The 11,287-nt window shown below is 41.8% G+C and overlaps 1 pseudogene across 1 annotated transcript; it reads right to left on the bottom strand.

Annotated features, from left to right (window-relative positions):
* Positions 1 to 2,875: 2,875 nt before the first annotated feature.
* On the bottom strand, positions 2,876 to 5,486 carry LOC308239781 (F-box/LRR-repeat protein 14-like; annotated as a pseudogene). Its single transcript has 2 exons — positions 4,313 to 5,486; positions 2,876 to 2,939 (listed from the first exon to the last, which is right to left on the bottom strand). The product of its transcript is annotated as an F-box/LRR-repeat protein 14-like (transcript).
* Between the last annotated feature and the right edge of the window lie 5,801 nt (positions 5,487 to 11,287).

Below are 11,287 nucleotides of genomic sequence, written 5' to 3'. Positions count from 1 at the left end.
CAATACCATTTATTGAAGACACTGTCTTGACTCCATTGTATGTTCATGCCTCCTTTGTCAAATATTAATTGAGCATAGTGATTTGGGTCGATTTCTGGGTTCTCTATTCTAGTCCATGGGTCTATATGTCTGTTCTTGTGCCAGTACCAGGCAGTTTTGAGAACAGTGGCTTTGTAATAGAGCTTAAAATCTGGTATTGAGATCCCACCTACTTTGTTCTTCTTTCTCAGGATTGCGGTGGCTATTCGGGGTCTTTTTTTATTCCAGGTGAATTTTTGGAGAGTTCTTTCTAGGTCTGTGAAATATTCCATTGGTATTTTAATGGGGAGTGCATTGAATCTATCGATTGCTTTGGGTAGTATGGACATTTTAATGATGTTGATTCTCCCGATCCATGAACATGGTATGTTCTTCCATCTGTTTACATCTTCCTCTATCTCTTTTGTCAGTGTCCTGTAGTTTTCCACGTATAGGTCTTTTAACTCCTTAGTTAAGTTTATTCCTAGGTATCCTAATTTTTTTGGTGCGATGGTAAATGGGATTGCTTTTTTAGCCTCTCTTTCTGTAAGTTCACTATTGGTGTATAGAAATGCCATAGATTTCTTGGCGTTAATTTTGTATCCTGCTACATTGCCGAATTCATTTATTAAGTCTATTAGTTTTTTGATGGAATCTTTCGGGTTTTTTATGTACAGTACCATGTCATCTGCAAATAAGGACAGCTTTACTTCTTCTTTTCCAATTTGGATGCTTTTTATTTCTTCTTCTTGTCTAATTGCAATGGCTAATACTTCCAGTACTATGTCAACCAGGAGTGGTGAGAGTGGGCATCCCTGTCTTGTTCCTGTTCTTAGGGGAAATGGTTTTAGTTTTTGCCCACTGAGTATGATGTTAGCTGTGGGTTTATCATATATAGCTTTTATTATGTTGAGGTATGATCCTTCTATTCCCACCTTGTTGAGAGTTGTTATCAAGAAAGGGTGTTGGATTCTATCAAATGCTTTTTCTGCATCAATTGATATGACTATGTGATTTTTATCTCTCAATTTGTTTATGTGATGTATCACGTTTATTGATTTGCAGATATTGTACCATCCTTGCATTCCTGGGATAAATCCTACTTGGTCATGGTGTATGATCTTTCTGATGTAGTGCTGGATCCGATTTGCTAGAATTTTGTTGAGGATTTTGGCATCTATGTTCATGAGTGATATTGGCCTGTAATTCTCTTTCATTGTGTTGTCTTTATCTGGTTTTGGTATTAGGGTGATGCTGGCTTCATAGAAGGAGCTTGGAAGTGTTCCTTCCTCTTGAAATTTTTGGAATAGTCTGAGGAGGCTAGGTTTTAGTTCTTCCTTGAATGTTTGGTAAAACTCCCCTGTGAAGCCTTCTGGCCCTGGGCTTTTGTTTCCTGGAAGCTTTTTGATGACTGCTTCAATCTCTTCCATAGTTATTGGCCTATTGAGATGTTTAGATTGTTCCTGATTGAGTTTTGGAAGGTTATATTTTTCTAGGAATATGTCCATTTCCTAGAGGTTGTCCAGTTTGTTGGAATAGAGTTGTTCATAGTATTTTTTAACAATCCTTTGTATTTCGGTGGGGTCTGTTGTTATTTCACCTCTTTCATTTCTGATTTTGTTTATTTGGGTCCTCTATCTTTGCTTCTTGGTGAGCCTGGCTAGAGGTTCATCAATCTTGTTTATCCTTTCAAAGAACCAACTCTTGGTGTCATTGATCTTTTGTATTTTTTTTTTTGTCTCAATGTCATTTATCTCCACTCTGATCTTTATTATTTCCTTCCTTCTGCTTACACTGGGCTTTTCTTGTTGCTCTCTTTCTAACTCTTTGAGTTGTAGGGTTAGGTAATTTATTACCATTGTTTCTTGTTTTTTGCAGTAGGCTTGTAGAGCTATGAACTTCCCTCTCAAGACTACTTTCACTATGTCCCATAGATTTTGGATTGTTGTGTTTTCATTGTCATTTGTTGCCATGATGTTTTTTATTTCTTCCTTGATCTCTCTGGTAACCCAGTCATTGTTTAATAGCATGCTGTTTAGTCTCCATGTGTTTGATTTTTTTGGATTGTTTTTATTGTAGTTGATTTCCAGTTTTATTCCACTGTGATCTGAGAAGATGCTTGATATAATTTCTATCTTCTTGAATTTGAAGAGACTTTGCCTATGACCCAACATATGGTCTATCTTTGAAAATGACCCATGTGCACTTGAGAAGAATGTATATTCTGTTGCTATGGGGTGAAATGTTCTGAAGGTGTCAATTAATTCCATCTGGTCTAGTGAGTCATTTAGGATTGATGTTTCTTTGCTGATTTTTTGTTTAGAGGATTTGTCCAATGGTGATAGTGGGGTATTAAAGTCTCCTAATATGATTGTATTGCTGTCAATCTCTCCCTTGATATCCTCCAGGAGTTTTTTTTTAATGTATTTGGGTGCGTATATACCAGAGTTATTTCTTCTTGTTGGATTGCTCCATTTAGTATTATGACGTGGCCTTCCTTATCTCTTGTTATGTCCTTCACTTTGAGATCTAATTTGTCAGATATAAGTATTGCTACCCCAGCTTTTTTTTTCATTTCCGTTCGCCTGAAAAACTTTTTTCCATCCCTTCACCCTCAGTCTGTGTGCATCTTTTTTTCTGAGGTGGGTTTCTCATAGACAGCAGATATATGGGTCGTGTTTTCTTATCCAATCCGTTACCCTATGTCTTTTTTTTTTTTTTTTGGTGTTTTTTATTTTCAAAAACATACTTCATATTTCCTCTTTTATTATATAAATATCAGTTTAACCTTTTACTGTAAGAATATAAATGTTTTAAGAGGATCTTTGTTATTTATACAAATTCACAAACAGTACAATTAATTGATAAAGGTCTCTGGGTTTCTTTTAACTCCATGGTCTCGAATGTTGCTGTGGAGAATTCTAAAAAAAAAAAAAAAAAATCCAACAAAAATATACATCCTACTGAAAAGCGATTTTTTTAAAGCCACAAGTCCCAACCCCCAGCAAAATAAAGTCATCTACTCCTCCATTTAGAAACAATTTTTAAAACCCACAAACTCCCATTTTATTAACAGCACAGAGATAAGACATGAATTTCAGTCTCCTCCCCTTCACATTATAGCCCCAGGGGCTCTGTGGGCCAACTGTGCTCCTCTGCTTCCAACAGGAAGCCTCACTGTATGACCTTTTTTGTGAGGAAACCTGGAACAGGGTGAGGGTAGGGCAGAATTTGCATATATAATAATAATTTTCAAGACAATCTGCATCTAAACAAACAAAACAGTCGAACTCTCATTTCTCCCACACATTTGTGCTATAAATTAAGTCAAGATTTAGGAACGTTGTTGGGCTCTCAAATCCCAATGGACAAGGAGAAAAATAATTATAGCCAAAATGTGGAAGTGGGACATACTGGATGGATGGGGTGGGGAAGAAGCCAAAACAAAAAGACACAAATCCAATGGGCATCTTTCCAGTCTAGGCACAAAAAATGTTTTAGTCTCAAAATATCTCTCTTGTAGAATTCCAGGGCTTCAGAGAAAAAAGTAAACTAAAACGAGGTAGCCAGACATATATATAAAATTTATATATATATATACATATATATACATATATATATATATATATATATATATATATGATATATTCAGCAGAAAAAAAGGACCATAACTTCAAATCTCGTTAAAAAAGGAAAAAAAGGACAATAAAAAAATGAAATGAGCATGAATAGCAGAGTACTGTAAAAAGAGAAATGATGAGAAGAGACTGGGATTAGCTACAAAGTGGAAGAAGGGTGAAAAGGCCGTTGTAGTTGGGTTTGATTTCATACATTTCAAAATAAAAACCAGATCACAGTATTCAAATGAAAGCTTAAGTGAAGGCAGACATTTTCTTCAACTCCCCAGGGCCAAAGGACTAGTTACTCCCCACGCCCACCCCCATTTTGAAATGCAACGTAGTGGGGATACAGTAGCTCAGTCGGCCCCTCCATTCCCCAGTAGAGAGAAGTGGATAGGTAAGTAGCTGAGTCTCTTCATCCTCAGGGAAAAAGAGAGGGCAGTACGGTAGGGGTAGCAGAGGAACCCCCAAAAGCAATGAATGGACATGTAAGCGGGCAGGGATGCTGGAGGACGGAGGAGAAAATGAGCCTGAGGCTTCGTGTCACTGTCCCATCTCATCCACTGCAATGATCTACGAATAAGTGTGCATGTGGAGTTGAGAGTGCAGGGAGGGTGGTGGTGACAGGATGATGAAGAGAGCGGGACAAGGGGAGTTGATGCTGCCACCCTCACCTGACCTTCTCACTGTCCGTCATCTGCCAGAGTCCCAGGTTGAGTACCTTGAGGCAGGGCAGCTGTGTGATGCGCTCCAGGCCGCGCTTGGTGGTTCGGGTACAGCCATACAGGTCTATGCCAGTGAGCTGGCTCAGGTGCTCAGCAATCAGCTCCAGGCCCTTGTCGGTGATGCGCACACACTGCCCTATGTTGAGCGTGCGCAGCCCGTGCATCTGCCGCACCATGCAGTTGATGCCATCGTCACTGATATGGCAGGAGCAGAGGGAGAGAGACTTGAGGCCGTCCAGCCCCTGCGCTATGTAAGCCAGACTCTGGTCCCCCACCTTGTCACGGAACGACACATCCAGTCCCGAGAGGCGCAGGCTGCCCATGGCCAGATGCATGATGCCCGTGTCACTGATGTTATCGCAGGAGCGCAGGTTAAGGCTGCGAATGCTGCCCATGTGCGACAGGTGCAGGAGGAAGCTGAGGTTGAGGAGCCTCAGGCCCGTCAGACCCCGGGAGATGTGCTTTAGAGAAAGATCGGTGAGCTTCTGGCAGTCCTGCAGCGTGAGCTGCTCCAGGCCCAGGCAGCCCTCCCCCGCGCTGCGCATCATGCCGGCCAGGTGCCCGATGCCCACATCCGAGAGGTGGCGGCAGCTGCGAAGATTAAGGCTCTTGAGGCGCTGCAGGCCCCAGGCGATGAGCAGCAGGCCGGTGCTGGTGTTGTTGCTGCAGCCCCCCAGCTCCAGCACCTCCAGGCCCTTGAGGTACTGGGCTATGTGGCCCAGGCTGCTGTCGGTGATCTGCTTGCAGAGGCTCAGGTTCAGGGCGCGCAGGGAGCTGCTCTCCTGCACAAACCCGTGGCCCAGTCCGTTGTCGGTGAGGTTGTAGCAGCCACTCAGGTTGAGGCTCTCGATGTTGGCCATGCCCTGGATCACGTAGCTGAGGCTGCGGCGGAGGCTCAGGATCTGCACCCGGCGGATGACCTGGGCCTGCAGGCTGGGGAACAGCGACAGGTTGGCCCAGCGCAGGTGCAGCTTGGCCTCCTCCCCCCGCCACACCTACTTGTGATAGGCGGCTTCCCGCCAGGCCTTGCACACCTGCGCCACGCGCCCCTTGTCCCGGACGTCCAGGTAGCCAAGATCATGGCCAGCAGCTGGGGGAACAAGCATGAGATGTGGGTCTCCATCTCCCTCCTCCCCCCTCCGCGGAGCCGGGGGGAGGAGGCGACGAGAGCGGTCCAACCTACCCTATGTCTTTTGATTGGGGCATTTAATCCATTTACATTTAAAGTTATTATTGATAGGTACTTATTTGTCACCATTTTTATTCTTTATCCCTGTGTTCTTGCTTCGCTTCCTATTTTTTTTTTTTTTTTTTTTTACAGCAGACCCTTTAGCATTTCTTGCATTGCTGGTTTGGTGGTAATAAATTCCCTTAGTCCTTTTTTTGTCTGTGAAGCTCCTGATTTCACCTTCAATTTTGATTGATAGCCTTGCTGGGTACAGTATTCTTGGATTCAGACCCTTCCTTTGCATGACTTTGTATATTTCATTCCATTCCCTTCTGGCCTGATGAGTTTCTGTTGAGAAATCAGTCACTAGTCTGATGGAGATTCCTTTGTAGGTAACTTTCTGTCTCTCTCTGGCCGCTTTTAAGATTCTTACTTTGTCGTTGGTGTTTGCCAAATTAATTATAATGTGCCTTGGCGTTGGTCTTTTGGGGTTCATTTTGCTTGGGACTCTGTGAGCTTCTTGGATTTGTGTGGGGTTTTTCTTCCCTATATCAGGGAAGTTTTCTGTCATTATTTCTTCAAACAGGTTTTCTATTCCTTGCTCAGCTTCCTTTCCTTCTGGAACCCCTATTATGCGGATGTTGTTTTGTTTCATGTCCCAAAGTTCCCTTAGGCTCTCCTCCTGCTTTTTAATTTTTTTTTTTTTAGAAGCTGCTCTACTTGGGTATTTTTTCCCACCTTGTCTTCTAGCTCACTGATGCGGTCCTCTGCTTCTTCTAGTCTACTCTTGATGCTTTCTATTGAGTTCTTTACAGCAGCGATGTCATTTTTCATTTCTTCTTGGTTCTTCTTCATTTCCTCTTGGTTCTTACACATATTGTTGAATTTGTCTTCCATTCTTTCAGCCACCTTATGACCATTTCTCTGAATTCTTTCTCTGGAAGGTTGCTTGCCTCCATTTCGTTTACTTCCTTTTCTGGTGATGCCTGCTTTTCTTTCATATGCGGGCTGTTTCTTTGTCTCCCCATGATCTCTCTTCTCTGGTTGTCTGGTTATGTAGTTCTCTCTCTCCTGCATTGATTTAAAGGCACAAAATACAGCACTACTAGGTACAACACACAAGGCGCTGAACAGAAATGTATTCACGATATTAATAACCTCCAATAAAGGTGACCACCAGAGAAAGGCAAATTAGGGCATAGGAGAGAAAGAAGAAGAGGAAAAAGAAAGAAAGGGAAAAAAAAAAAAGGCGTGTCAAAATGAAATTGGGAAAAGGAAAAAAAAAGTAAGAGAGACAAGAAAGAGACTAAGAGAGAAAGGGGAACAAACTACATGGGGAGAAAACTCCAATAGAACAGCCACTAATCCCAGCAAATGCCAGCAACAAGTACCTGGAGATGAATACAAACTACAAACAACAACTAATTTCAAGTGAGGTGAGGGAAAACAGAAGCAAAAAACAAACAAAAACAAAACAAACAAAAAGAATAAGCAAAACAATATCACAAACAAGCATAAAAAATCAATATAATCAACATTCAAGCAAACAACAACAAAAGGACAGAGAGAAAAACAATTTTTTTTGGTCTAGTGAAGACAGAGAAGAGAGGTGTGTATGGACTTGGAGCAGGGGATTGGAAATTAGATATATAAGTAGGGTGAAATTTTAACAGGTGGTAAAAAGAAAGAATAGGGAAAATCTAAAGCAGGAAAAGGGTAAGAGGAACAGGACAACAAAAGGGGAAAAGTTAGGAAGAGAGTGACGGCATAAAGGTAAAGTTGAGATAGAGTAAAATGATGCTAAAGGAAAGATGAAAATAGAATGTAGAACACTAATCCCAAAGTAAAATAAAGAGAAAATAAAATGACACTTTTTTTTAAAAAAAAAGGTAAAATAGTAGTAGTAATAATACTGACTGAAAATAAAAATGTAATAATTAAAAAGGTAAAATCGAGTGAGGAAAAAAGAAAAATTGGTTTCTTAAGTAAAAGATGAAAAAAATAAAAATAAAAATGTGCAGTAGTGAAGGTCATTCACTTCCTCTACTGTTCTGTTTGACACGCCTGTTTCCCAGTCAGGACAGTATTGCAGTTCCCTGCGTTCCACTGCTCCTCAGTGTTGTAAGCCAGTCCTGATTTTTAAGCAGGCGGTGTGTCTTACTCTCTTGTATTCCTTTATTTGTGATTACACAAGAGTCAATTTTTGATTTATCCCCTGGGTGGCAGTGTTTCTGGATTGACCTCCAGGTCTATAGGTCCTCTCTAGCCTGTGCTTAGATCCTGCTTTCCCTGTGGCACTCAATACCAGTTTGTGGGAGTGGGCTGCCCCAGAGCTGGTTCTCTGATGGTCACTCCCTGCTCTGATCCCCAGGTTCCAGAAACACAACTTTCCCCTGCAGTCTCCTAGGGTGTCTCCAACTGGGTGATCCTATGTATTGGGCTCAGTAATCAGAAGCAAGGATTTAAAGAGGAGAAAGAAAAAAGAAAAAAAGAGCTAGCTTAAGTGTGCAAACTCCGGGGATGCACACAAGTCTGTGCAGTCTTTTTTTCCCCCTTGGGTCTAAGCAGCCGGCACACTTTTAAAATTTTTAGGCTGTCCTTTTGCGTCACATCAAAATGGGTTGCTTTTTAGAGATCCCTTCTGTTAGCAGCTCTGAGGACCCCCTTCCACATTCATGGATCACGCCAGCCCCAACAGCCACGGATTTTTCTAGGCGCAGATTTCCCCTGGTCCTCCAGCTCCCACAGTGCACACGTTTCTCTGTCCTGTTGGGACCAGAGACCTCACCTTATCCCAGGTGAAATCTGACCTTTCCATGGTGGAGTGTAGAGCTCCTCTGAATCTGCGTGTTTGCGCCAATTGGGGACCGGTGCTCTGGGGTTCGCAGCTGTTCAGTGGGTGCCGCAGTTATAGATTTTCAGGCTTCCGATAACATCCACTTTCCCCTTCAAGATGGTGTGGTCTCTGCATCCGAGTTGGTCGCTCTGGGAGGGAACCCAGCAGCAGTGGGGGCTGCCTGGTCAGGGGAGCCCCGTCCAGCAGTCTCCCACCGTCTCCTGGAATATAGCTGTCCCTCAACTCACCAACAAATGCTCCCCATGCAACCCTCAGCTGTTCTTTCTATCTGCTCCGGGACAAGGCTCAGGACACGTCTGTCTATTCCACCGCCATTTTTTTTTGTCCTCTCTTCTAGGATTTTTATAGTTTTATGACTTACATTTAAGTCTGTTATCTATTTTGAGTTTACTCTTGTGTATGGTATAAGTTGGTGGTCTAGTTTCATTTTTTTGCATGTATCTGTCCAATTTCCCCAACACCATTTATTGAAGAGACTGTCTTGACTCCATTGTGTGCTCTTGCCTCCTTTGTCAAATATTAATTGAGCGTAATGGCTTGGGTCAATTTCTGGATCTCTGTTCTTTTCCACTGGTCTATATGTCTGTTCTTGTGCCAGTACCAGGCTGTTTTGAGAACAGGGCTTTGTAATACAGCTTGAAATCTGGTATTGAGATCCCTCCAACTTTGTTCTTTTTTCTCAGGATTGCTGTGGCTATTCAGGGTCTTTTTGGTTCCATATACATTTTTGGAGCGTCTGTTCTAGATCTGTGAAATATGCCATTGGTATTTTATTTTATTTTGTTTTTAATTTTCTTTATTGATTAAGGTATTACATACATATGTGTCCTTATCCCCCATGTGCCATTGGTATTTTAATAGGGATTGCATTCCCATGGTAGCGGGGCAGACGGCCCCTCCCCTAATCCAGTCTCTGAGGGCTCCTTAAAACTGTTCAAACTCTTAAATCAGCCTCTTCTTTTGTTTCCTCTGAAAAGCTCAAAATGCAGGGTGTGACAGGCTGTATCAGCTAGGGTAGGGGGAGTAGGGGATTCCTTTACCTGCCCCTCTGTCTGCTGGGAGTGGCTGTTACTCTCGGGAAAAATGGTCATTTAGGTTTGGGGGCCTACGACCAGATGCTCCTGGCTGCTGCTCCACCCAGTCTCCCTCCCTGCACCACAGCCTCGGGTGAGTAGTTACAAAGGAAAACTCCTGGGCTCTGGGTTTAGAAGGGGAAAACACAGAGAGGAGAAACACACACACACGCACACACACACGAAACTGCCACTTTTGCTCCTAAGGGTCCCCAGGTGTTTCTGTCCTTCCTTGATATAAGTCTCCTCCTCAGCTGGACCTCAGTTGGTAATTCCAGGTGAATTTAGTTGTGTTTCCAGTCTGGCCCTGGGAGGAGGTGCACGACAGGTCTGCCCATTCGGCCCCCATTTTGCTGGCTCCTCTGTGAAGTCTTTCGATCAGGTAGTGTAAGTTTTCCAACTTTGTTATTTATTCTTTTTCAAAGTTGTCTTGACTTTTCTAGGTCCTTTGCATTTCTAGATGAAGTTTACAATTAGCTTGCCAATTTCTGCAAGAAAGATCCTGTTGAAATTTTTCTGTAGCTTCCTTGGGATTGTCTACATAAATAATTATGTTATCTCTGAATAAAAACTATTTTACTGCTTCTTTCCTATCTGGATGCTTTTTCTTTCTTTTTCTTGACTCTTGGCATTGAACCTTCAGTGCAATGTTGAATGGAACAAAGCAGTCAGAACACACATCCTTGCCTGTTTCTATTTTAGGGGAAAGTAAGTATGATGTTAACTGAAGGTTTTTTTCATTGATTCCCTCTCTCAGATTGAGGATGTCCCCGTTCTATTGCTAGTGTCCTGAGGGTTTATGTTTTTTTAGGAATGTATGTTGAATTTTATAAATGATTTTTCTGCATTGATTGAGACAATTATATGGTTTTTCTATTTTAGTCTACTAATAAGATGAATTACATAGATTGATTTTTAAATGTAAAACTAATCATGTACTCCTGGGGAAAAGCCCACTTGCTGATAATATTTTATTATTTTATATATTGTTGCCAAATTTTTGTTGAGAATTTTTGCATCTGTGTTTGTGATGGATATTGGTTTTTGTCTGGTTTTGTTAAAGGATTATTGGCTTCAGAGAATGAGTTGGGAAGTATTCTCTCATCAGTTTTCTAGAAGAGTTTGCATAGAATTTGTATTATTTCTGCTTAAAATGTTTGATAAAATTCATCAGTAAAGTCACCAGGGCCTGGAATTTTCTTTGTGAAAAAGATTTTTTAAAATATTTTTATTGGTTTCAGAGAGGAAGCGAGAGGGAGAGAGAGATGGTAGAAATATCAATGATGAGAGAGCATCATTGATCAGCTGCCTCCTGCACATCCCCTACTGGGGATTGAGCCCACAACCCAGGCATATGCCCCTGACCAGAATCGAACCTGGGACCCCTCAGTCCGCAGGCCGACACTCTATCCACTGAGCCAAACCAGCTAGGGCTGTGAAAAAGATTTTTAACTATAAAATCCATTTCTTCAATATATATAGGCTGCACAAAATCTATTTCTTCTGGAGTGAGCTTTGGTAGTTTGTGTCTTCTAAGTAATTTATCCCTTTGAATATTTGTGGAATCTATAGTTCTCTGTCATTCCTGCTATTAGAAAATTGTGTCTCTCTCCCCACCCCCATCAGCCTGGCTAGAGGTTAACAAATTTTCTTGATCTTCTCAAAGAACCAACTTTTAACTTTATTGATTTTCCCCCTATTGTATTTCTGTTTTCTTTGTCATTGATTTTGTTTCATCTTTATTTTTCTTCCGTTTTCTTCCTTCTTCCTTAAGGTTTCTTTACTTGCTCTTATTCCAGTTTCTTTTCAGTGGTTGGCAAACTCAT

The sequence above is a fragment of the Plecotus auritus genome, assembly GCF_963455305.1.
Source record: "Plecotus auritus genome assembly, chromosome: X".
Lineage (NCBI taxonomy): Eukaryota > Metazoa > Chordata > Mammalia > Chiroptera > Vespertilionidae > Plecotus > Plecotus auritus.
This window is presented reverse-complemented; position numbering and strand designations above follow the sequence as displayed.